General features: G+C 40.7%; 1 long non-coding RNA gene across 2 annotated transcripts in view; it reads right to left on the bottom strand.

Annotated features, from left to right (window-relative positions):
• Positions 1 to 584: 584 nt before the first annotated feature.
• LOC122172192 (uncharacterized) overlaps positions 585 to 26,524 on the bottom strand; it is a 91,320-nt gene continuing 65,380 nt past the window's right edge. For both annotated transcript variants that reach the window (XR_010589688.1, XR_006172264.2), the window contains exon 3: positions 585 to 2,912. This is a non-coding gene — a long non-coding RNA (uncharacterized LOC122172192). The remainder of the gene's footprint in view (positions 2,913 to 26,524) is intronic.

Raw genomic sequence — 26,524 nt, 5'->3', positions numbered from 1 at the left:
CCATACATGAATGTCGCATTCAACATTATTATAGATTCTGGAATATTTATGTTCATGCTAAGAGTGAAATTTGCCCCTTGCAGAAGCCAACACAATTCTCTGTCACTTAAGTCCCACTTTTGCCCCATTTTGAAGGTTTAAGTCATATATAGCCCTGCATTGGCCTTCTCTATATTGGTGAATTTCACCCTAATGTCACATATGTGCACAAAACAGTCACATTAGGATTCCTGTGCTAAATTGCCTCATCTTTATGTATTTAAATTTTCTACCTCAATGTTCTGTTAACATAGTTACTGGCACTGACTTTCCCTTGGAATTACTTTTAAAGTGTGCGTGGGAGGTGGGGAAGAGAACCCCATTGACTACACTTAGTTCATTGTGTGACTTATGCGATAAATGCAGATGGCAGAATTCCGGATGCTATATATTCAGGTATGCATACGCGCCAGCTCTGTGGGTGCTCCGGGGCTGGAACACCCATGGGAAAAAAAATGGTGGGTGCTGAGCACTCACTGGCAGCCTCCCCACCCCGATCAGTGGCTCCCCCTTCGCCCCCAGCGCCTCCGGCAGCCCCGCTGATCAGCACCTCCCGCTCCCTCCCCACACCTTCTGCGCACCATGATCAGCTGTTCCGCAGTGTGCCGGAGCTGCTGGGGGAGGAGTGAGGGCAGGGTGTGCTCGGGAGGGAGGGGACAGAACGGGATGGGAAGAAGCGGGGTGGGAAGAGGCAGGGCATGGGGTAGTGGGGGCAGGAAGAGGTGGGGTGGGGGAAGGCTTGGGGTAAGGGGGGGAAGAGGTGGGGTGGGGGAGGGCTTGGGGTAAGGGGTGGAGTGGGGGGCGGGGCCTGCGGCAGAGCACCCCCCCCAGCACATAAGAAAGTTGGTGCCTCTGCATGCATGCAGTGTCACATCGATATGTATTTAAACGATTACACATTGAAATAAATGCAGTGTGCATGTGTGTCTGGAGATTTGCACCTGTACATATAATGAGACGTTAAAATAAACTAAAGTTTGTTGAAATCCCACTGGATGAAACTGGGCAACTTCTTTAAGTTTCTGATCATCTTAATAAAATAAGTAGAGCCCTGCATGGATCCAAAATTTGTATCCACATCTGATCCGCGGTCGGCAAAAATGATCCATGGATATCCGCAGACTTGCAGGGCTTTAGATATAAAATTTGGATCCGCATCCATCCATGATCTGCAAAAATGGTCCACTGATATCAGCTTCCACATCTGCAGATATAAAGTAGATATCCACATTTGCAGGTCTCTAAAAATAAGTTTGTCCTTATCCACCTCTTTTTTTGACGCCTTATTTCATCTACAACCACTCCATGACCTCTACCCAGATTTATTTTTGAGCATCTTATGCCATTAACAATCTGTCTCCCCTCTGGCTGGGTCCTGGAATGGAACTAGGCTACCCAACTTACCTTCCTCTCTCTGTTATCCCAGAATGACAGCCTCCTAGTCTGTCGCTTCCTTTTTCTCTCTGCTCTGCTGGTATTATTCTTTTCATTTAAGACAAAACCATGCAAGCCATCTCCATGCAGAACTCTAGTCAACGGGGGCATGCAAGAGTGGTCCCTTCCACAATATGCTAGTCACATCTTTCTGTGTCTACTTACCTGCTTCATAAGTACCATGCATTTTTCCCGTAAGCCTTGCTGCTTATGTACTGGAGATGCCCACTGATGTACAGGAAATATTATACATTCTGGAATGAGTTTTGAAGGCCCTCTGTCTGGTACTGAGAGGGCTCTTCAACCCAGGAGCCTCAAGGCTCATGTGCAATATAAGGAAAAAGGGTGAAGACCTGATTCAAGGTGCTTCTAAAATAAAAATCAAGCTTTGGGTTCATACAGCCAGCTCTGGGGATATTTTTGTGCACCATAAAGAAATGGCAACGGTGATCAAGAAAACATTTCCTTTGATTCTGCCTTTCACAGTGACAAAGCAAGGAAATGTTGCCTAATGGTCAGAACAATGGACTGGGGCTCAAGAATCCTAGGCTCCATTCTGAGTTTTGCCAGTAATTTGTCATGAAGTTTTGGGTAAATCACTTGGTCTCTCTGTGCCTTAATTTAAACATCTATAAAATGGGGTATTATAGTAATACTAACCTGCCCAATGAGGTTTAATTCACTAATAATTGTAAAGTGCTTTGAAATCCGCGGATAAAAAGTGTTATACAAGTATTATTACCAGTTTTAAAACTCGCTCTATTGAATCTACAAATCATTAAACAAACCTCGTCAGCCCATGAGTAGTTTCATAGTTGAGTGGTTGCTGTGTCCAGGGAAATTAGCCCTACTTATTATCTCCTCCTCATGAGGAAAGAGGCTCTCTCTCCCAAACAGGTTTTGTTTACCCCTTTCCTTTTGGATGGTTTGGCAGAGGAGACACTGACCCTATGAGATTTACCAGGCTGCTGTCACCCTATAGTCAATAAGAACAAGTATTTCTAGTTCTATTGTGCCTTTCGTTGAACTGAACAAGGTGTTCAACAGAACATTTTAATTATAATCCCACTTTTAACAGCATGAGTAAAGGTGTTTAAAAAAAACAATCAAGCATGAAATAGAACAGTAAACATGCCATTTCAATTACTAAATTATGTGTAAGCACATCCTTGCACAGTATAACATTTGAGGCATGACAGAAGTTTGAGAATCCTATCAGAAGTGCTGTGTACAGAGTCCAACAGCAACTGACATGCTTTCTCCTCCGACTTTTACATGCACTCCAGCCAAAACTCTGACTCCAGAGAGAGTTTTTTCCCAGGTCGACTTTTTCAAAATGAATTGAGTAGAGGACAAGTAGCCATATGGCAGTTTTGTGCTGCCATGAGAAAGATCTGGGTTCGATTCTGGGACTTGCCTTTCATGCTGGGTCAGCAACTCTGAAATGCAAAGGAATATGCATATGAGCCATGTTTAAATAGCTGTCTACTAACACCGGACAACACAACCAGTCTTTCAAACAAGTATTTTCCTCATGGCCATCCTGCTCTCTACCAGTAATGCCTAATTATAGTGGGTCAAATCCTGCCCCACTTTCAGGAATGCATGTGGCCCTACAGTCTTCCTTCTGGGTCTGGGAGGAAGTTGGGAGCCCCAGCAGAGAACTGTGTACACTTTATGCAACAGAGCCACAGAGCTATGTTCCATTCACTGCAATGGATGAATGTGTTGGGGTATCTACAACTAAATGGAATCATAAGCCAAAGCCAAGCTGTGTAGGAGTTCGGACCATGGATACTACAGGCCATCTTAGGCTGCAGTGAAATGGTTCCACTGATGTTCATGGGTTGGCAGGAGGATTTCATCCCTGGCAGAATACCATTCTACTAAGCCCATTAACCTGGGCTTGAAGCAGAGTGAAGAGATGGCTCAGTCTATACTGTTGTTCTGGAAGGTGGATTGCTATGGAATATTTTGACTCACAGAGTAGGCTCATTTGACATTAAAAGGCCACACTCCTTGAAATGGCTCCAGAGCCTCCCTTGCATTGCCACACCCCCTCTCTCCAGGAACAATCCAGGAATAAACAAATCCTGAAATTGTAACTAAAGATACCACAGATTGTCTCCAATGACTCAACATAGGGAGCAAGTTTCAGCATGATAGTCCCCAGCCCTTCTGAGAACACCCTGGTACCAGCGACCACATGTTTAAATGCAGGGCTTGTGATTGAAAGCTGAACAGTTAATCTTAACTGCTGAGATAGTGCCTAGGAAAGATGTAATCAGGTAACCAGGACTGAAACCAGAAAGGGCTTCATAGATAAAAATAAATTAAATTATATATATTGGATTGGACCAGAAACTGCGCTGGACTCTAGAGCAGCCTCCAAAGAACAGATGTCACATGTTTCTCCTGGCTGATTCCATTCTGCAAGTGGGAAGCTGTGTTCTACACAAGCCGAAGTGGGATAGTTTTCAAGGGTAGCCTCCTGCAGAACGCATTTCTGCAATAACCCTATTAGGTGGTCACAAAAGCATGACAACAGTGATAAGGTCCATACTGGAAAGACTTGAGAGAGCATAGTCTAGCCAAAAAATAAATTCACTTTCACATTTGATGGCACTTGGCACTCCAGGAGCCATCAAGGATCTAGAAACACCACCAGGCAAGGAGCATCCTTGACAAAAATACCCCATAACCACAAAACTCAGCTTTGACAGTGGCTAGCCAGTTTCCCAGTATGATACTGGGAGAGGGATAGCTAAGTTTGATACTTAGGGGGGGAGGGATAGCTCAGTGGTTTGAGCATTGGCCTCCTAAACCCAGGGTTGTGAGCTCAATCCTTGAGGGGGCCACTTAGGGATCTGGGGCAAAAATCAGTACTTGGTCCTGCAAGTGAAGGCAGGGGGCTGGACTCAATGACTTTTTGGGGTCCCTTCCAGTTCTAGGAAATAGGTATATCTCCATATATGTATTCTGTGATCTCTCAGAAAGGCCAGACTAGAATCACCCAAGATTTTTGCCCATAAAGATCTGCCCTGAACCACTATGTGATGCATTAAGCTCCCAATGACAGAGGTGCTGGTGCTGTCTCATAATTATTTTTTACACAAACAGGACTATTCTGTTTAACACATTATGACTATGCAATTGTCCATGGTATTGAAACATCTTCTAGAAGATCTGATCTGGAAATTACTCTGATATCACTGGAATTTGAAATTTATAAGTTTCTCAGGTATTCCACCATCACCCAGATGAACCCATAAATACAGCATATAGCAAAGTAAAATATTTAAGAATCAGTATTTAATAATCTGCCAAACATACATATGACACAATTTCATTAACAAGGGACTGTACTGGTGCCCATAGATATTTAATAACATGGACAGTACTAAAAATTTGATTGCTACCCCTCTTCCTGAAATACATTTTCTTACTACCTTAGCCAGGCTTTCAGAATAAAGCCGAGAGAAAAAACTTGGCACAATCGTCCCTTCTCTTAACGAGTCTGTTTTTTAAACCTCAAATCACATTAGTAGAGACCTTAGTTTGCCTGTCTGTTGCAGTCAGTGTTTTCTTTATTGCTGAGCAATAAAGTTAGCAGTTGGTCTCACTGAAATCAATGGCATAGCTTCCCTAAACTACAGTAGGACCAAGATTTGTTTTTTAGGAACTAGCCTGGACCTATCCTCAGTTATTTTCCTAATACCACGTTGAAATCAGTCTGCAAGGTACCATATAGGCATTTAGTCAAAGATTCCAACAGCCAATGGTAAACACAGATAACATACATGTGGCTAGGGTCTCCCACACACACATTTATGGGCCTAGAGCAGACATTTGAGAGACGATGTCATTAAGTGTAGTTTGAATTTGGGAAAAATAATAATTGTATCACTGGCATCAAAAAATAGGGCTCAGTCCTAACATCTCTTCCCTTCTAATGGCACTGAAAAGGAGTTCAGAGTAAGTGCCTTACATTTCACACCTTCTCACAGGTGTGATCCCGGTTTGGATTGATGACTTGAACTATAAAAAGAAGTTTTCATTACCTTTTACTTTTGTCAGCACTGCAGGAGCCAATAAAGTGAGGTGGATTCTAATCCATCAACAGATTTTTTTAAAATTAATTCCTGATCGCTACATCTGTGCCAACCTCCTGAAGACAAGGGGCCTGCACTGTGTTTATGACGGGTGGTGAAAAGACCCTAGTTTGACGGACAAGTTGAGTTTGCAAAGCTGGCAGTTAAAAAAGTCTTCTTACTCGTAAACTGGGCACCTTTGTTAAGGAGTCACTAAGTGGCAAACACGGAGCCCGATGAAAGTCAGTTTTCAGAGTGGAACCACACTTTAAACATGTGCCTTAGCTGTGCAAGGGTGTGATGAAGTGGGGATTTTCCCTTGTTATGTTGTATGTGAGTTTTACTGTTTTGCATAAATACTGCGTGCCTCAGTTTCCCTTTGTGCTGCACCAATAACTTGGTGGTGAGAATAGGGTTGTGTGACTTTGGCTGAGACCTCTGGGGCAGGTGAGGCTGCTCCAGCTGCCTGCACATATGCTATGACCGGTGCCCTTCGTAACCTGAGACCCAGGAGGGGAGTGCAACCCAGAAAGTGAGACAAAGACAAGGAGGAGCAGCAACGGGGTTGTCTGAGGTCAGGTCACTGGAAGCTGGCAGTCTGCTTGGGGGGACTGGAAGAGGGGGAGTCCAAGCCATCTGGCCGAGGACTCCCCAAGATGGACTTGGCTGAAAGTCAGATTTCTGTGATAGCAAGCTCTGTTCTATGCTGTGTTCCTGTCAACTAATAAACCCTTCTGTTCTACATGCTGGCTGAAAGTCATGTCTGACTGCTGAGTTGGGGTGCAGGCCCCTCTAGCTTCCCCAGGAGCCCCTCCCGGGCGGACTCACTGCAGGAAGCACACAGGGAGGAAGGGGATGCTGAATGCTCCGAGGTCAGATCCAGGAAGGTCGAAGCTGTGTAAGCTTCTTGCCCTGGTGATAGAATGCTCAGAGAGAGGAGGCATGCTCCCCCAGAGTCCTGACTGGCTTCATATGGAGTAGTTCCAGAGTATCGTCCCGTGACAGAGGACCAGATCTGTATTGGTGCAGCTTGACTCAACTGAAAGAGGCCTTTCCCCAGCTTTCTTCTTCCCCAATCCTGAGGTCAGCTGGGTGTAGTTCAGTCCCCTGTGCAATTTAGAGTAGCCTCAGAGCTGCACTAAGCCATGCCTGGCTACTATTGGCATGTGCCTTTCTCCCCACCATGTAAGGCGATCTACACCAGCTTTCTGCCAGCTGTGCCAGAGGAGTCCCCATGTAGCTGGTTCAGTTCCTATGCACAATACAGGCTTAATGGAGCCAGGGTAGGGCTCATGATCACTGAGCAAGCAATATCTCTTCCAGAGATGCTAACTGTTTCTGCTTTGTTGTGTAAACATGGTAACTACAACTTCATGTCTCACACTTTAAGAGGTGTATGTACTCTCAGGCTTGTTTTCTACCATACTGAGGCTTCAAGAAATCTGAACTGTGTTCCTATACTTCAGTTCTGGCTTGGGGTTAATCTCCAGATACAAACAATGTAGCATTTCCATCCACCAGACACTCTTTTCTCCTCTTTTGACTATTTTAAATATGCTAATATGCCCTGACATTTTAAACAAGATACATCTCAACCTGTGGTCCAATATGTAAAAGTTCAGCTGCTATATAGGCTCTAACATATTTTCCTCAGACAGTAAGCTACTGCTCTGGGGGGGTATTCGTTCCCTTCTGTCAGGAGAGATTTAAATGCACTGATCATTGTATATTTGACACATTCTTTGTCAGTGTCAAATGTCTTTTGTGGTTAAGCCCAGTAAAGCTAAAACAAAAGGTCTCCCAGATATTAGATATATGGTGACATTACTGAAATCACTTGGAGGCAGTAATTTTTTTGTCAGCCCATGAAAAGAAAAATGGAGCTGGTGGTAAAACAAAAGGAAGATGCAGGATTGTCTTTTTAGCTATTTTTGTTTATGTCAGATATTGTGATTGACATCTGGCCAAGTACACCCCTTCAGCCACTAATGCTGATGGCATGAAATGGGACAAAAAGAAATTACCAACCAAGTAAACACTGATGGGGAAGAAGGGACTTTTGTTTACTTGTTTGCTTGCTTTAAAGGCTATTCTTTCAGCACACAGTTATATTACTCAAAAGTAGTTCACACACACAGAGACCACTTACTATCTGGGCTGTTAAGTTTCTTCAGTGTTTTCTTTCCTTCTGCTTGTTTGAATGGTGTTGTCGTGCTGGTTTTGTTGGGTGTCAGTCCATCATTATACTGTTGTCTGAGGTTAGTGAAAACTGACATGGAAAATACAATCTACTGGCCTTAAACTGAAGTAGTAGCTCTGGTCTTTTTGAAGTTGGCAGGCTACATTTTTAAACTGCTTTGGCTGTTGAAGAAGTTGCAATATGTTTTTCTCTGTATCAAGCAGTTCCATCATAGAGTGTATTATCTGCTTCTATTATCATATACAGTATACTGCTTTTGAAGAGCAGCTTCTCTCAGTGACGTTCACTGAAAGGGTTATGGGAATTTTATGGCCACTTACTGGTGCTATGCCAGTTACGCAGCCCTAGCATTTCTTAAAACAGGGGTTCTGGAATATTATAGTTCAGAATAGCAGATGCAGATGCACAACAGCAAGTAGTTACATGGCATCGGCTTTCTTCAAAAGCTGCAGACGTACAGAGGCCTAGTCTAAATTGTGAACAAGTGGGATGGAATTCTGCTATACCTTTCTAAATTCCATTTGAAACTATTATCCCAAACGTAATGATTATAAAAGAATACGACAGACTCAAGACCAGTGAGATACATTCCATAAGCTTCTCCCATATATACTGCAGTTACAGGCTGAAATCATTTCAGTATTTTATCTATTTTTTTCCCCACTTTTTAACACCACTCTAAGAAAGTTGGCATTTTAATGCATTGAACTTGCTGGAGCTAAAAATGTCCAGATCTTTTTAATAAGGTACCTTTCAATATTAAACATTGGGGTATATTCTCTTCTTGAAGCACACACTTAACTCCCATTAGCATTAATAGCAGTTAGGCTTACATACTGAGTGGAGAATATATTTTTCTGTCTCTTTGTACTGTGCTTGAAGAAAAACTTTGAAGAAATTGAGAAAAGCAGAAAGAGCAGTATATTAATTTTAAGGAGATGAAAGCAGTACATGTCATTCCTAAATTTCATGGAAAAATGCACCGTTAGTAACAAAGATGAGTAGAAAATTTCAAAATCATTTTGAGCAACATTAAAATCAGTCTTCCCTGATTTTCTGTTTTCCCCTTCATTTCAAAGCACATACATTAAACTCATTTTATCCGTATAATGTATATAATGATTCTAGACAACATAAGAAGGACACCATGATTTTTCCTATTTCAATGTATAAACTGATGAGCCAATTTATGCAGCTTAAACCATTGCTAAAGAAGATGCATCAAAAATTGTCTGTGATCATTACAAATAATAGCATAAAATGGTCACAAGAAGCTGTTTTCTTATCATATTTTCATTAAAACATCTTTTTACCTGCTTTGCTTTTCCCATGTCTGTAACCTGCATTGTAATCAGTCTTATTAACTGAGAACATAAATATGATTTATTATGGTCTGATAATGGAAGCTGCATGGACCCAGAGAAGGGATATATTGTCCTTTGATAAAATGGCTCTTTTCTCTCAAATAGAGCTCTATCATGAGAACATGCAGAATGTAGTGAGTGATTATTTCCTGAGGGTGAGTGATGGCACAGCCCTACAGAAAATCTTCTTGTTGGCCATGACAGCCTCCGAGTGTCCCCAAATCTCACTGAGTTTGACAACCTGCAGACACGTTTGATGAACTGTATTCTTCTGTCAGAGACAGCCTGTCTGGGAGGAGAAAAGGGAACCTTTATCGTCTGATCTGCTATTATTGCCTTGATCTTTTATAAGCCATCTCTAATGCACATGAATATAATATCCTTTCACACAAGTGCCAAACATAATAGAAATGTAGTTAAAGGACCCTTCCCCAGTTATGTAAATGTCCTAATACCATAATTAGAAAAGATGTTTTGTGAATGATAGAAGTAAGGAAAGGGTAATCAAAATGTTTTAACATTATCTTTCGGTTTCAAAGACCAAAGTCTGTGATAAATAGCATTTATGGTAGATATAGGGATCCAGCTTATGTTGAAGCCTTTGCCCAAAACAAATAGTTTTGAGTGTGATGCTGGCATTATATTTTCATAAAACATGTAAATGGCAGCTGGTCTTAAGCCAAGAATGATTACTGTGCAGATACGACTTAAAAGAAAATGACTATCCCACTCAAAATCCCTGTATGACTGTTGCAGCAAGAACAAAGAGCTACTAATAAGTACTGCACTTGGACAAATGGGTCCTCAAGCCCAAATAAAGTTGTCCAATAAATCTCTCTTTTATCTACTTCCAGATGAACAAACATAACAAAATCTTTTTAAATTAGCAGATGTACCTACTAACAAAACACCCACATTTCTCAGCTCAGATTGTCTGGTTTATTTGTCACAGAACAATAAAAGGGACAAGGTAAAGATTTCCAAGTTGCCTTGTTAAGCAGGATGTGTAATTTTTCATTAAACTTCCAACATCTGGAGTTGGGATGTCCCCGTGTTAACTCTGTGTGTGTATATATATATATATATATATATTTATTTTGTGTGTGTGTGTATATAAGTAGAGTCTGTTCTAGATTTGATTTTGACAAATAAGAAAGAACTGGTTGAGAATTTGAAAGTGGAAGGCAGCTTGGGCGAAAGTCACCATGAAAAGAATAGAGTTCATGATTCTAAGGAATGGTAGGAGGGAAAACAACATAATAAAGAAAATGGACTTCAAGAAAGCAGTCTTTAAACTCAGGGAGTTGGTAGGTAAGTTCCCTTAGGAAGCAAATCTAAGGGGAAAAGCAGTTCAAGAAAGTTGGCAGTTTTTCAAAGAGACATTATTAAGGGCACAAGAGCAAACTACCCCACTGCATAGGAAGTGAGACAAAAGGCCACCCTGAAACTCAAAAAAGAATCCTACAAAAAATGGAAACTAGGTCAAATTACAAAGGATGAATATAAACAAATAACACAAACATATAGAAACAAAATAAGAAAGGCCAAGGCACAAAACAAGTTTAAACTAGCTAGACACATAAAGGGTAATAAGAAAACATTCTACAAATACAAGCAAGAGGAAGACAAAGGACAGGGTAGGCCCATTACTCAACGAGGGAGGTAAAACAATAACAAAATATGGAAATGGAAGAAGTGCTAAATGACTTTTTTGTTTCAGTTTTCACCAAAAACTTTAGTAGCAATTGAACATCTAACTTAATGAATGCCAGTGAAAATGAGGCCAAAATGAGGCCAGAATAGGGAAAGATTAAGCTATAAATTACTTAGACAATTTAGATGTTTTCAAGTCACCATGGCCTGATGAAATACATCCTACACTACTCAAGAAGCTGATTGAGGAGATATCTGAGCCATTAGTGATTATCTTCAAAAAGTCATGGAAGACGAATGAGATTCCAGAGGACTGGAAAAGGGCAAATATGATGCCAATCTATAAAAAGGGGAATAAGGACAACCCAGGGAATTACAGATTAGTCAGCTTAACTTCAATACCCAGAAAAATAATGGAGCAACTAATTAAGCAATCAGTTTGCAAACACCTAGAAGATAATAAACTGATAAGTAACAGTCAGCATGGATTTGTCAATACAAAAATCATGTCAAACCAACCTAATACCTTTCTTTGACAGAGTAACAAGCTTTGTGGATAGTGGAGAAGTGGTAGATATGGTATGACTTGACTTTAATAAGGGAAATACAATTTAGATGAGCTACTATAAGGTGGTTGGAAAACCATTCCCAGAGAGTCCACAGTCAAGCTGGAAGGGCATATCGAGTGGGGTCCCACAGGGATCGAGCCTTGTTCTATTCAGTATCTTCATCAATGATTTAGATAATGGCATTCAGAGCACACTTATAAAATTTGTGGATGATACCAAGCTGGGAGGGGTTGCAAGTGCTTTGGAGGAGAGGATTAAAATTCAAAATGATCTGGACAAACTAGAGAAATGGTTTGAAGTAAATAGGATGAAATTCAATAAGGACAAATGCAAAGTACTCCACTTAGGAAGGAAAAATCAGTTGCACACATACAAAATGGGAAATGACTGCCTATGCAGGAATACTGCAGAAAGGGATCTGGGGCTCATAGTGGATCACAAGCTAAGTATGAGTCAACAGTGTAACACTGTTGCAAAAAACCAAACATCCTCCTGGGATGTATTAGCACAAATGTTGTAAGCAAGACATGAGAAGTAATTCTTCCGCTGTACTCCGCGCTGATTAGGCCTCAACTGGAGTATTGTGTCCTGTTCTGGGTGCCACATTTCAGGAAAGATGTGGCCAAATTGGAGAAAGTCCAGAGAAGAGCAACAAAATGCTTAAAGGTCTAGAAAACATGACCTATGAGGGAAGATGGAAAAAATTGGGTTTGTTTAGTCTGGAGAAGAAAAGACAGAGGGGACATGATAACAGTTTTCAAGTACATAAAAGTTTGTTACAAGGAGGAGGGAGAAAAATTGTTTTTCTTAATCTCTGAGGATAGGACAAGAAGCAATGGTCTTAAATTGCAGCAAGGGAGATTTAGGTTGGACATTAGGAAAAATTTCCTAACTGTATGGGTAGTTAAGCACTGGAATAAATTGCCTAGGGAAGCTGTGGAATCTCCATCATTGGAGATTTTTAAGAGCAGGTTAGACAAACACCTGTCAGGGATGGTCTTGATAATACTTAGTCCTTTCTTGCGTGAACGTGACTGGACTAGAAGACCTCTCGAGGTCCCTTCCAGTCCTACTTTTCTGTATTTGTGTTACTAGTGTTGGGGGAAATTCCAGTTGCTGAACCAAAAGGTTAATCATTAATTTCACACTGGTTATGTGGTAGGAATTCACATGTTGGTGTCTGAACAGAGGGGAGAAAAAAACAAACTAATTCACAGAAAATAATAGGTCCCAAAGTTAAAGTCTTCCTGCTTTTTTTCCTTCAAAAAAATATTTAATGACTATGCCTCTAAAATATCCTATCCTTTAACAGTCTTGAAAAGCTTTTGTGAAAATGTCTAGGCCCAAGCACACAATATACTGTGATACTGAAGAAGACAATGATATTGAAAATTGAATGATAATTTATTCACCTGTAAAATTATTCAACAAGGCCCCGTGAGGGAACAACCTTGCAATTCTGTTATCAACCGCAATTTCAGAATAACAACTGGGGATTTTTCAGTGGGTCAGTTGGACTCATAATGTGCTTTCAGTGCATGCATGTACACTAAGAGCTGATTGGTACAGCACTAGAGGATATAGAAGAAGTTCAGCTACCCACGAAAGAGGTGTAGGAAGCTAAGTATATCTATGGCAATATTGGAATGGGTGTTTTCAAGGCCCTCTCCTTAGTGAAAATGTGCTAGCAACAATAAAAGTTTCTTTGAGAAAAATGGACAGGCATATTTCCCTCCCTTCCTGCCAGGAAGTTTATAGCACAGTATGGTTACTACATACTTTGAAATGCAGTGTGACTTGACACCTATAAGTCTTCTTATCCAGAGAGAGACGTCTCTGAAATATTTCCAAAGAAAGAGAAAAACGTAAAAATACTCCTGGAAAAATTATTGCGCTCCAGTGTTTGTGTAAACATTCTTGCCAGCAGCAAAGATGCTGTTACCATTTGTCTTGGCAATATTTTATTAAAAGTAAACTGCCAGCCATTGATCCTCTCTCATTTGGACCGTATCCAAAGCCCACGGAAGTCAATGAAAGACTTCTGTTTGGATCAGGCATATAGTGAGCTCTGAGATGTTCTATCTTTCCTGCTATGGCTAAGGTAAATGAGTTCTGAATTCTGTTCAAGAAGAAAAAAGCAGTATCATTCCTCCTGGATTTGATCACGTCTTTTCATTCCAACAACACAAGGGGTGAAATTCTGTCTCTGCTGAAGTCAATGAGAGTTATGACACTGACTTCCATGGGATTTCACCTTAGAAATCCTTTAATAACATGATGTATCTTTAAAAGCACCCCATTGTTTAGCCTTCTTAACCACTTGTTGACAGAAGCTTCCACTGAGCATGGGGAGTGTGGTGACTTGGGCATCTCTCCACTCTCCATCTGTATACATGGCTGCATATATTTATGCAGTTACAAATGGTGAAAATCTAATAAAAACAGGACAAACCTAAGTGAGCTATAATTCTGCTTAATCTCCCAAACTAGGTTGTTGGAAGTTTGCTGAATTCCCCAATCCTCTCTCAGGTGCCAACAAATGAGTCAACAACATACCAAAGTTGTCACAACACAGCAAAAGTAAGTTATTCTTCCAGGATCTCAAACACATTCTAGTATAATAAATCCACTCTAATCACAAAGTAGTGCCAGAATAAAGAGTTGTTCCCTTAATTTACTGATGATTTACTTAGGCCATGTCTAGACTGCACTTCTGTTAAAACTTTTGTCGCTCAGGGGTGTGAAAAAACACACCCCTGAACGATAAACGTTTTAAAGACAAAAAGCACCAGTGTGGACAGCGCTTCATTGGCAGGAGATGGTCTCCCGGTGACTAAGCTACCGCCCCTCATTGGAGGTGGTTTTATTTTGTTGCTGTGAGAGCTCTCGCCCAGCAACAAAGAGTGGCTACACTGCGCACCTTACAATGGCCTGGCTGCAGCAGCACAGCCGCGCCATTGTGAGGTGCACAGTGTAGACACAGCCTTAGCGGCACACCAGTGGGGAAAAGGAAGATGCACAGGATATTTGGGAATACATCTGTGAGGAGAGGAATTCCATGATGTTCTGAAGACATTCTGTCTCCCTCTAGTTTTAATAAACCTGGTTAATTTTCCCTTATCTGAGACATCAGCGCCATTGGGCTCATCACACTGGATCTTCTTGAGACTTCACTGTAGGCGTTGAAACACTTCAGGATGAGAAGAATAAAAGATTCATTTTTCCCAATGTTAAAAACTTCCAGGCATTGAAGTTAAATATGTCTGACACCTTTTTAATTGCAATAACAGTCACTTACTTTTATATAGCACCCATCCTCCAGAAGGATCCCCGAGCATATTACAAGTTTAATAAAGTGCTATGCAAACCACATAAAGGAATCTTCATGTCACCCACCATTTGACTTCTGAGTTATTGTCCGGTTGCTGTTTGATTCTACTGGCACCACCACAGAACAATACTGGGTCGGCAGTATGTAATTACCCACGTTTGACCAGGACAGAACAATTAACCACTATGTACTTGCAAGAAAAGCCCTAAGATCTTTAAAGTTATCAAGAGTTTGCTTTTACATCGAATCCACAATTTAGTATCCAAGTAACTACCTTGCTTACCCTTATAAGATCTTATAGGATACCAGCCAAAAGGGGTTATGGCTACAAGCAGGCCTCCTACAATCATACAATAGAGATACTATTAAGCCCCACCCCCCACTGCCTTAATTTATTAGAAAGCTTTGGAATAGTCATAGAAGACATTTTGTTTTAATTTGGAAATTGTAGAATTGTGCATCAACTTGGAAATCAACTTCTACCGTTTATGCAAGAGAAAAGCGGAAATGGCCTTCTAGAAAGTGGCTGAGGTAACTGAGAAGTGTGTCCTGGCAGTGGGAGAAACTGATGGATTTCCTATATAGCTGTATATTTTATAGCAAAACCTCTAACACATTTATACCATCTCCACTGTCTCTTCTCATTCACCTGTTTCTGTCTCTAGCACCCCCTCCTCCATTTTCCTTACCTCATTTTCCCTCCTTATTCTTCTATTATTTCCCCTGCTAGGTTAACTCCCTTTCCCTCCTCAGCTACCTTCTCCTCCATCTTTATATACCCACTCTCACATTTTTTCTTTTTCTGTTTTGCCACTTTCCAACTCTCTGCTCCTTCTTTTCTTTAAATATGTATTAGTGCTAAGATTGGGGACATGGATCAGCGTTCATGTCACACTCCTCATCAATACCTGATCTGGGCCGGGAAAGCTAATGATCGAATTAGCGGACCGATTTTGGTGATGAATCCTGGTCATGTGCCCCTTGAGGCAAGTTGTGCATATGCTAAGAAATGCTAAAACTGTGCTCTGAGGAGGTGAGGTGCTCCTGTCAGATATACGGGAAGGCCCATCTTGAGAAGCAGGGCTTTCTGAAGGGCCATTATAGTTGTCAGGAGAAGTGACTCTCTCTCATCCTTGATTTATATTTAATAAACAATCTACCCACCAGGTGCTTGAAAAATCACCAAGAAGCATGAAACAAGAGTCTGAATTTCCAATGGCCTTGCTATTGATATCCACTCATGTCACCTCCCCAGGGGGCAGCCAAAATGCCACATTTTCATTCATTGCGTTGCAAGCACTTTTCTTGTACAATGAGAAATTATACAAATGTATTCAAATTGCAATCTAAAGGTTGTGTTCTTGGGGTACTATTGGATGCCCTTGCTTTTGTAAAGCAAATAATGTGCTTTGAATATGCACATGGGTACAGCAGGAGTAGATATTAAGTCTCCTCTAATAAAGGAATTCAAAACTACTGACAGTCACATCAACAGATATCTACTTCCTGCTGATCATTAAAACACTAAAATAGGATATTTTGAGATTTGTTACCATGCAGGTCTGGCCTTATGAAGGTACAAGAAGCCAGTAGATTAAGTGATATTGTCCCTAATTTACACTTGTGAAAGAGAGTCCCATCAGCATGAGTTAAAGCTGGAGTGTCACCATTAACACTGAATTGTTTTACTTTTGTCTATTTAAGTCAGAGCCATTACATTATTTTCATGTACATGTAATATGTAATTATGGTTGCCTCCAGGCAGCTCAGTTCTAATCCAAGCCATATGGCCTGGAAGATGCTTTGAGGGGTGTGTGGATAAACACCAAAGCTCAATGCTCAGATGAAAACTCCAGGGTTTTACAAAAAGCAACTCTTTTGGCTTTTAATTATTTGACATAAATGTTACTAAAGAGACTGTGTTGCAAATGTGACAGAAACTAATACAGAGTGAGTAACTAAGCAAAGACTAAGGATACACCTACACTGCAGCTGGGAGCGTGCTTCTTAGTTCAGGTATGCAGACTAGCCCTAGCTTCGCTCAAGCTAGTCTGCTAAAATAGCATTGTAGCTGAGGGCAGCATGGGTGGTGGATGAGGCCAGCCGCCTGAGTACAAGGCAACCCAGAACCCCTGGGTACGTATTGGGCAGCTAGCCTGAGCTATGTAGTATTATTATTTGTATTACCATAGTACCTAGAAACCCCGTTTTTCTAGGCACTGTACAAACCCAGCAACATCTATATTTTTTCTAGTAGCAACTTGCTCGCCTTTTCTTCTGCAGGGTTTTTAAGCTAAGGTCTAAATTCTGCAATGACACCCACGGGGCAGACCTCCTCCCCCCCTCTCTTTTTGAGGAGTCTCACTGACTTTGATCGAGGTCTAAGCCTGAAATGTTTCGGTGCAATGAGCTGAGCTGAGACTATTGCAGCCATGTGGCTAAAAGGAGGCATAGTGACAAACGAATAGGGAGTTCAGAATGTGTCCTTTCCTTACACGAGCCGGATCATCTCATGGTTAAGGCACTAGACATGGCCTTGAGAGACTTGAGTTCACTTCTTGGCTCCTGTATGTCCTTGGGCAGGTCAGATCATCCCTCTGTATCTATAATACAGGGAGAAGAAAGGCTTCCATTGTCTTGTCTATTTAGACTGTAAGCTCTATGGTGCTCAGATCCACAAAGGTATTTAGGCTTCTACCTTCCACTGAAATTAATGGGAGTTAGGAGCCTAAATACCTTTGTGGATCTGGGCCAGAGTCTAACTATTTATATGTACAATCCCTACCACAATGGGACCGGATCTCAGCTGAGGCCCCGAGACACTACTGTAGTACAGATCATAATAAAGCTTTCCATCTTTCGTATTCAGTGAAGGCAAAAAATAACACTCAGACTACAGGAAACTGCTCAGCACAAAATGGCAGCTATAGTGGAATAAAGTCAGAGCCATTAGCTATCAACTGCTATAGAAATATTGAAATTGCATCAGGGATTTCTTTTTTTAATTGCCATTTAGGGATTTAAATGAAATTTTAAAAAAGAAAGAAAGAAAGAATGTTTGGGCTGCAATCTCTCCTTGCTTCCAGTACAGACTATCATATAAATTACGTAGACACTTTTAAAAATACATTATTTACTCAATAACCCATAATGGGTCCAGGGCTCCTTTTACATGCTATAATAGAAGTACATAATTGCAGACTTTTCAAATGGGTATTTCTTTTAGGCAATAGTCTGTAATGGCTACTTCAAAGCTCTTAGGCTTTTATCATGTGAAGGCCTAAGTAGAAAATGTTTAGTTCCCTGATCACTGACCTAAGAAAGGGCAACAGTTTCTTTGGAGCAGCTATTGTCTAGTAGTTCAGGTAACATACATTACATTTATAAAAGTTCTTTGGGAAAAATATGCTAGGGAAAAATTACTTTTCCTGTAGAGTAACCCTTTCTGGAAAGCAAAAACTGCTGATGAGATCATTGTTTAGGATTTTTATTTTTCCAGAAAAGACAAACAGATTAGTTTTCTGTATAGAGCTTGAGCCAGCTTCCAGTCAAGCCAATGGGAGTCACTCCATTCCATTGACTCAAATTGGAGTTGGATCAGGCCTTAAATGCCTCCAAGAGTCATTCATTTTAAAAAAAGTCTCAAATAAAAATGTGTGTTTTGCCCTCTTTGGAATCCAAATGAAACTGAAACCACAGACCAATATGCAACCAGGCTGCACCAGTTAGGCTCATCATGCACATTATGTACACTTGCAGGCAAACTTATTAGGGATCTAATCGTTTTAGGCACCGAGGATAATGAAAGCAGAGCACTTATGTGCGACATGTAGAGATGGAATTCAATTGTGCTGTTGAAATCTACAACAGCAGTGAACAAGTAAAGAAACAGCTACAAAAATCAAATACTGTAATTAAAAATAGTGCCCACAAATAAAGGCAAACATAGACTAAAATAACAGACTGCAGGCTGGTCAAGCTCCACGAACTAAGTCCATGAACTAGCACCTCTCCCTTCAGAAGAATCGAGTGGCAAGTTGGGACTTTTGCAAGTGATGTAATGACATGGCAATGTAATAGACAGTTCCAGCCATATGCTTCCCCCAAAGAACAAATCATCAGTATGGGGGTGTTTTTAAAAGCCTTGGATGCCTTCTTGTGGAATATCACTTGGAAATTAACTATAAGGTGAAACCTCTATGACAAGCAGCACACAGAAAACCAGTCCTTTAAAGAAGGAGGTTGAAAAACAGACAACCTTGTGAGATAGGAATTTGAAAATCACACAGCTGACAGACTGGTTCACCAATATGGTAGCAATTTAAAAAAACCAGGCAAACTCTTGATATGTATTGACCCCTTCTACTTCAATAAATCTCTAAAACACTCCCTTTTATCCTTTACCAACAACTGGAGAGATCCTGCCCAGATTCACAAAGGCAAAGGTGTTCTGCTATAGATAGCAAAGATGGTTTCTAGCAGGTAAAACTCAATGAAGAAAGCTGGTATTTGATGACCTTCTGTATCCCTTTTGGCAGATATGCTGCAAATGCACTAGAAGAGTACCAGAGTTGTCATCATGATGTGCTAGACGGCAGGAGCGGCACCAGCGTTTTTGGCACCCTAGATGGGGGTCCTTCTGTGCTCCCGGTTGTCGTCGGCAATTCTGCAGCAGGGGGGTCCTTCCGCGCTCCTGGTCTTCGGGGCACTTCGGCGGCGGGCCCTGGATCGAGTGAAGGACCCGCCGCAGAATTGCCACCAAAGACCCAGAGCGCGGAAGAACCCCCCGCCGATCAATTGCCGCCGAGGGCGGCAAAATGCCGCTCCCCCCAAATTCTGGTGCCCTAGGCGACCGCCTAGGTCACCTAAATGGAAGCGCAGGCCCTGCTAGAGGGACTTGAAGGGTTGATGTAAGTGTAGGGGACATCTTAGTGTTTGGTAGTGTAGACCCCCTTGAAGAGGCTGATGTTGGTCACATAATAGCCAGCTGTGTGGGAGACAGGCAGTGCTGTGTTTGAGGGCTCTGACTGACTGCATTAAAGCTTGCTGGATTTTTTGACAACATGGTCTTGCCTCATTCCTTCAGATACCCCTGAGGCGACAATAGTTTGCATTTCTATTGGACTTTTCATGCAAAAGTTTCAAAGCTCTTCCCAACTATTAGCTAATTAAGCCATACCCACTTCTGTGAAGTGTCAGACTCATTTTAGAGCTTGGTAGACATTCCAACATAAATAGATTAAATGACTTGTCCAAGGTCACACAGAAATTCAGTTGCAGAAGCAGAAAGAGAACCTCAAATCCCAATTCCCGGCTCCTTTCTCTAACAACTAAATTACTCCATTTCTCTTTTGTTTCTGTCAATGTATTGTTTTATGTCCAGCATGTACATACACAAAGGCTTCAGAAGATAACATACATTTAAAGGGAGGCTTCTGACCTTTAGAAGTGAGTGGAAATTGGTGGTGAGTGAAGTGGCAACTGACAACAGTATAGAAATTCTACTACATGCCTAAAACTTGTAATTGCATTTTAAATAAAGGTAAAGAGGCCTTTGTTTAATACAAATGTTTTGTTTATAAAATTCTGACTTTATAAGCTAATTAAAAGAAGGTTAGGATTACTGCACTGGGGCAACAAATGCATGTTGTTGAATATCTATACTACCGCATACTTTAACAGAACAAATTCTAATTCAGACTTGGTTGGCAGACTTGCTAATCTCCATTCACCAGGGTAAGCAATTTTTTTTTACTAGCATATAAATTATCATCATGAAGATGACATAAATAATAAAAATAAGCAAAGGGTACGCAAGTAGATTTTTTAATTAATTATTATTATTATTATTATTATTATTATTTTTTTGCCAGGGCTGGTAAATTTTCATGACACTTTTTGCAAAGCTGTCATATGGTCAGGTTAGATTCATAGATTCTAGGCCTGGAAGGGACCTCGAGAGGTCATCGAGTCCAGACTGGAAGTCTTTATGCACATAGCATTTAACTTTAAACATTCTTCATGGAAACTTACCTAGCACATAATTTACATATTCAATACTAGTGACAATTTACTTCTCCCATCTGAGCAGGGCTTTCAACTATGCCACTTGAACTAAATTAATAAACAGTAATTACAGAATGTTGTGCGAGCTAGCTGTTGATGTTGAGCAGATTCTAATCAACACCTTCTTTTAAGGGCCAATTAAAGCTGAATGTATGCAATATAAACATCTTCTTGTATTTAGACATGAACTGTAGAAGAGAGTAAAAAATAAAAATCAGAACAATTACAGTAAGATAGTGATGTCTAATGGAAAGGTGCATCTTCCCTCCATCTCAACCACTAAAGCAACAGTAATTCCCACAAATTGCTAGCCATCTTATAATGTGCAGCACTGCCAACTTGTGCAAGTGATCACATTGTAGCCTCTTGTGTCAGATAGTTCTTAGTAAGACAAGCCTTTAGGTTTGCACTGATGAACTTTTCTTTGAAAAACTTTTCTGTGTCTAGTTTCCTCTAGGAAGATGTACAGGTATTATGTGTACCAAATGAAGCCTGTACTAGCCATCCAGACTACCAGCTAGCCATTATAAACTGTCAATAAGTTAAAAATAAATATAACTTCAGCCAAACCACAATGCACTGCTTCATAAAAGTACATCTCAAAAAATAACTTTCACAAATAATCTGTTCTCTGATCAGATTCAATGAGCCACACACATAGTTTGTCCTCTAACACAGCAGCAGATGCAACAGGTCAGGAAACATATGTTTTGGTACTGCAGTAATATCATTTGGATAAAATTACAGAAATACAGTCATATATAGTCTATTATATAGCAGTGGGAGATCAGTATCTTGTGACACTGTTTGGTTCTACTGGATTATCTCTTAAATTATTATTTTGAAGTATGCATAAGAGGATGGGGGTGGCAAGTGGGACTTGTGAGCATGAGGCCAGATGTGTTCATAGAAGCTTAACCGATCTAAATGGCTAAAAACACAGGTCCAATATTTGTACTTATCAAAGCTAAAATTTTGAAGAATGACAAAAAAATAGCAAAGAGAAAAGGAAATAAATTGAAAAGTAAGTCTCTAGCCCAAGAAACACAACATCCAACACAGGAGCTCTACCGTATTGCACTATCCTTAGGAAGGTCACTTTGGAGGAGGTGAAAGTGGATGAAATGAGATAAAAATCATCACAGACTAGATGCTAAAACTAGACAGCCTAGCAAGGCAAGAATAGAAAATCTGAGGACCTGAACTCACCCACTTGGACCTGAGCTAAAGAAAACCTAAGGATAACATTATAAACTGGTTTAAGATTATCTATTAGGTTTGAGGGGAATTTAGAAAAAGTTTTTCAGGCTCTCTGTGCAGGCTTAGCTGATTTTCTTCTTCCTCTGTACCACATCGGAAAAATTAAGGCTTCACAAACTATAAAAGTGTCTGTGTCTATTTGCCAGGGCCGACTCCAGGCACCAGCGGAGGAAGCACATGCCTGGGGCGGCACATGCTAAGGGGCAACATTCTGTCCATTCTTGGGGCGGCAGTCCGAGTTGCTTTTTTTTTTTTTTGGCTTCCGCCGTTTGGGCCTCAAAAATGGTAGAGCCGGCCCTGCTATTTGCTTATCTATTTCACAGAGCTGATTTCAAGCAAATACGTTCAGTTTTCATTTAAGTATCCTCCAAGGATCTTCCAAAATTCACAAGGTCTTGAGAGCAAACATTTGCATTGGGATCTTTACATTAACAAATAGATTGATCCCAACACATTCTAGAAGATGGTTCCATGTCAGAGAATGGTGTAAAGAGTTATTCCATGGTAGGTACTGCACATCTGAAATAGGTGTCACATAAGCAGTCTAGCGCCTCCTTTATCTCTTATTCCACCCATAGCGTCATATCCACCAACTCTCTCTTTTGCGCGTATGCTCTTTCCTTTCTCTCTTCCTCTGTCAATTGCAATGATCCCAGCCTTCTCTTTTCATTTTATTCCCAAGACATTTTCTTCATATTTGTTCATCTGTCACAATTTCTATTTTTCAAGTTTCCTTTCTCCCTATTCCCGGACAATGCCTGCTCCACTGGCCACCAGTCCAGCCTCCTGTTGTGTGGGTCAGTAAATTGTGCAGATCTGCAAACCTCCCTTTCCACTCTTGCATGAAGAATGAAACAGTAATGTTGAAATTTAAATCACCATCACTGGTCATCAGAATTAGCACCTCACTGAAATGAATGGGGAAGTTCATCTCTCTCAGCACTATTTTTCCCTGAAGACTCGTGTAGACATATCAGCATCAGTTCCACTTGGTTCAGGTTTTCTCCAGAACCACAACAGCTAGAGCAGCGGTTCTCAAACTTTTGTACTGGTGACCCCTTTCACCTAGCAAACCTCTGAGTGCGACACCTCTTATAAATTAAAAACACTTTTAAATATATTTAACACCATTATAAATGCTGGAGGCAAAGCGGGGTTTGGGGTGGAGGCTGACAGCTCGCGACCCCCCATGTAATAACCTCACGACCCCCTAAGGGGTCCTGACCCCCAGTTTGAGAATCCCTGAGCTAGAGATTACATTTTCTTTTAAAATGAAAACTGAGACCCTAAAGAACAAGAACGCAGTTTGAGAGAGGCGTCTTATGCTTTAGTGTCATACGCTGACCCAATTAGAGCCTTGAAATCCAATATTACTCTCTGGCATATGATTTAAAACTTTTAAAAATCCATATTATTTGAATACAGCATTAATTCAAGCATAAAAAATGGGATTAGCACTTTGTTTCTGCACTTGTAGCAAAATAAGTCACACAAGGATGCAGGGAGTGATCAGTCAGATAAGCGGATTTGACGGGGGTTTGAAGAGACTTGCAGCAGGTGCTCAGTCGTCTCCAGGATCACACCTTCAATTTGTAACATTAATTATGAGACATTCCAAAACGTGAAGGAGAAAGAAAAATTCCAATTAATATTTTTCTCAAAAATCTCTGTCGGGTATATGTTTAGTGGTGTGTCAGTAGTGTCCTCTGAATGGCTGAGTAAGAGGAAACCCAAGGCCTGGTCTACACTAGGAAATTAGTCCGGTATAACTATGTCACTCAGGAGTGTGAAAAATCCACACCCCTGAACAACACAGTTAATCCATCCTAACCCCCCAGTTTAGACAGCGCTAGCTTGTGGGAGAATTCTCCGCCTATCAGGTAGCTAGGTTGACGGGAGAATTCTCCCACAACCTACAGGATTACCAAACCTGTAGGATTACCTACAATGATGGGAGAACCCTTCCTGTTGGCATAAGTAGTGTCTTCATGGGTGCTACATGAAGTGCTATATGGGTGCTGTCTACTGTAGACACTTTGTCTACACTTAAAATGCTGCAATGGTGCAATTGCACTGCTGTAGCGCTTTGGTGTAGACGCTACCTATGCCGAAAGGAGGAGTTCTCCCATTGGTATAGGTAATCCACCTACCCAAGAGGCAGTAGCTAGGTCAATGGAGGAATTCTTCCATTGACCCAGAACTGTAGAATTTTTCATACCCCTGAGAGACGTAGCTATGCTGATGTAAGTTCCCAGTGTAGACCAGGCACCTTTATCACAAATAAGAAAACTTGCTTTTTACAAAGAAGCTATGACAACAGGCTGTGGTTTGTGTTCTCTGCACTGCTTCTGTTTGTTTACAGGAGCACTACTATTGGTGTAAGAGTTATAATCATTCAGCCAGAGACAAACTATCCTCCTCACTAGTTAGCTAGGAATATTCAACATTCTGAGAGCCACCCAAAATGACTTTGAAGAGCATTTATTTTGCTAAGAAAGTGTGGAGGATGTTAAATGTTGTTTGGCTTAGATACACAGAAACATCTCCCATACTGTCTATAGTACACACCTAGTACACTGTAATGATCCATGTTGCCACTGTTAAAATGTGCATAGTGGTCTTCCTATTACAGTTCAAATGTTATTTTTACAAAAAGGATATTAAACTACTTGTATATACTTATCCAAATAATACATCCACTTCTTTGCCACAGAATGTCTGGGAAACTTTTCATAAATCAAATCTGAGCTACAGTTGTCTTTGACTTGTTCCCTTGATGTAGTGCACTATACCCTTAATACCATGGGAGAAACTTTTGTGAACTGAAAGCACTGCAAAATCCAAATGGAAAGAGTGCTTCTGAAAGTAATGCAGTGTAATGTAGTTCATGGGACTCCATAAGGGCAAAGGGGTCCAGCCAATAGGATCCAACTGCAGCCTTGAGACTTTAGAAGAGAAGATTATTTAAAATAGTTTGCTTGTTTGGAAAGATTGTATACAACTGTGATTGTTCTTCATTCTGGAGGACACCTGGAATGTGAAAGCAAAGTAGTTAGATTAGATATTCACTTCTCCACAATATTTAGAAATGTTTTGGAGTACTTGGGACTTTTATTAATTTGTAGGACGGTAAGAATTAGGAAGTTGAGGGTTTGGATAGACTTTGCTTTCTTTCTGAGAGTTAGGTCTAATTTCTACCAAATTGCCTTTTAGAAAAAGTAAAGACTTTGTGTAGCTAACCAGATTGTTTTGGAGACATCTAAATATTAGTGTTCCTGAAAACTTCAGGAGAGCGGAGAGATACAGTTCATATTTCCATGGTTTTGTTTCAAAAACCCTCTCAATATAACAAATGTGTGACTGAACAATGGATAGCATCAAAGTAAATGTCTGGAGAATATTGATAATATGGTGAGGGCTCTTCACTCCCATCGGATCTTGTATCCACTGGTTAATTCACCACGTAGCACGAGGCTAATTATCCTGGCTTGTTTCGTAGAACTTCTAGGGCCTGGCTCTGAACTCATTTGCAGTGGTGTACACCAGGAGTAACTCCACAGAAGACAATGGAGTTGCATTGGTGTAACACTGAAGTAAGCAGGAAGAAATGAGGCTCACCCATAATGCTTATGCTCTATAGGTATTTGTTTTCTACTGAACACTCTCTTTTTCCTGAAAACATTTTTGCTTTTCATTTTCACACCCATTAAAGTCCATTTTGCTAATACAGTAAATAAATGCCTTAATTGCTCTTGGTGCCTTTTAAATGCAATTGTTTGCTTTTCATCGCTGGACAACTGCCGCTATTGGCATCTCCAGCTTCCTAAGCCAGCCCCATGGTCATACCACCTCTCTGTGCACATTCTGAGTTTCATGCACAACTGCAATGGGCGATTAGTCCAATTAAGCCCACAGCAATTTTAATGGCTTATGCAAGAGTAGATGGTGCACAATATGTAATTTCACCTTTTTGGTGCGGGTTTTCAGTTCTTCCATGAACTAAATCATTTTCTCTCTCTCTCTTTTTAAACTTCTCCCATTAAACTACAGAACTGGAACATATTCATGAATAGTTTCTTTCTGCTTTAACTCAAGGAGATCCTGACATAACAAAAACTGATAATTAACTGGCTCGAAGACTTTTACAATAGCCTCTTTAAATAAGTTCCAGTATGCAGCATTTGCAGCACTAACTCTACATTGCTGATACCACTGCAATGCACCCTCTATTAAACAAGCTGTACTGCTCTGCATCGTCTTCATCTAACTGCTGTTTCCTCCACTGTTTTTCTGCTTGAAAAGACCAAAGTTCTCCCAAATTTCTTTCCAGGACAAAGGGGTAAACAGTGAGGTGGCAACATTTGCAGATGATACAAAACTACTCAAGATAGTTAAGTCCGAAGCAGACTGCGAAGAGTTACAAGGGGATCTCACAAAACTGGGCGACTGAGGAACAAAATGGCAGATAAAATTCAATGTTGATAAATGCAAAGTAATGCTCATTGGAAAACATAATC

Source organism: Chrysemys picta, chromosome 8 (genome assembly GCF_011386835.1).
Source record: "Chrysemys picta bellii isolate R12L10 chromosome 8, ASM1138683v2, whole genome shotgun sequence".
In the NCBI taxonomy this organism is placed as follows: domain Eukaryota; kingdom Metazoa; phylum Chordata; order Testudines; family Emydidae; genus Chrysemys; species Chrysemys picta.
Note: the sequence above shows the minus strand (reverse complement) of the source record. Positions and strands in the feature narration are given on the sequence as shown.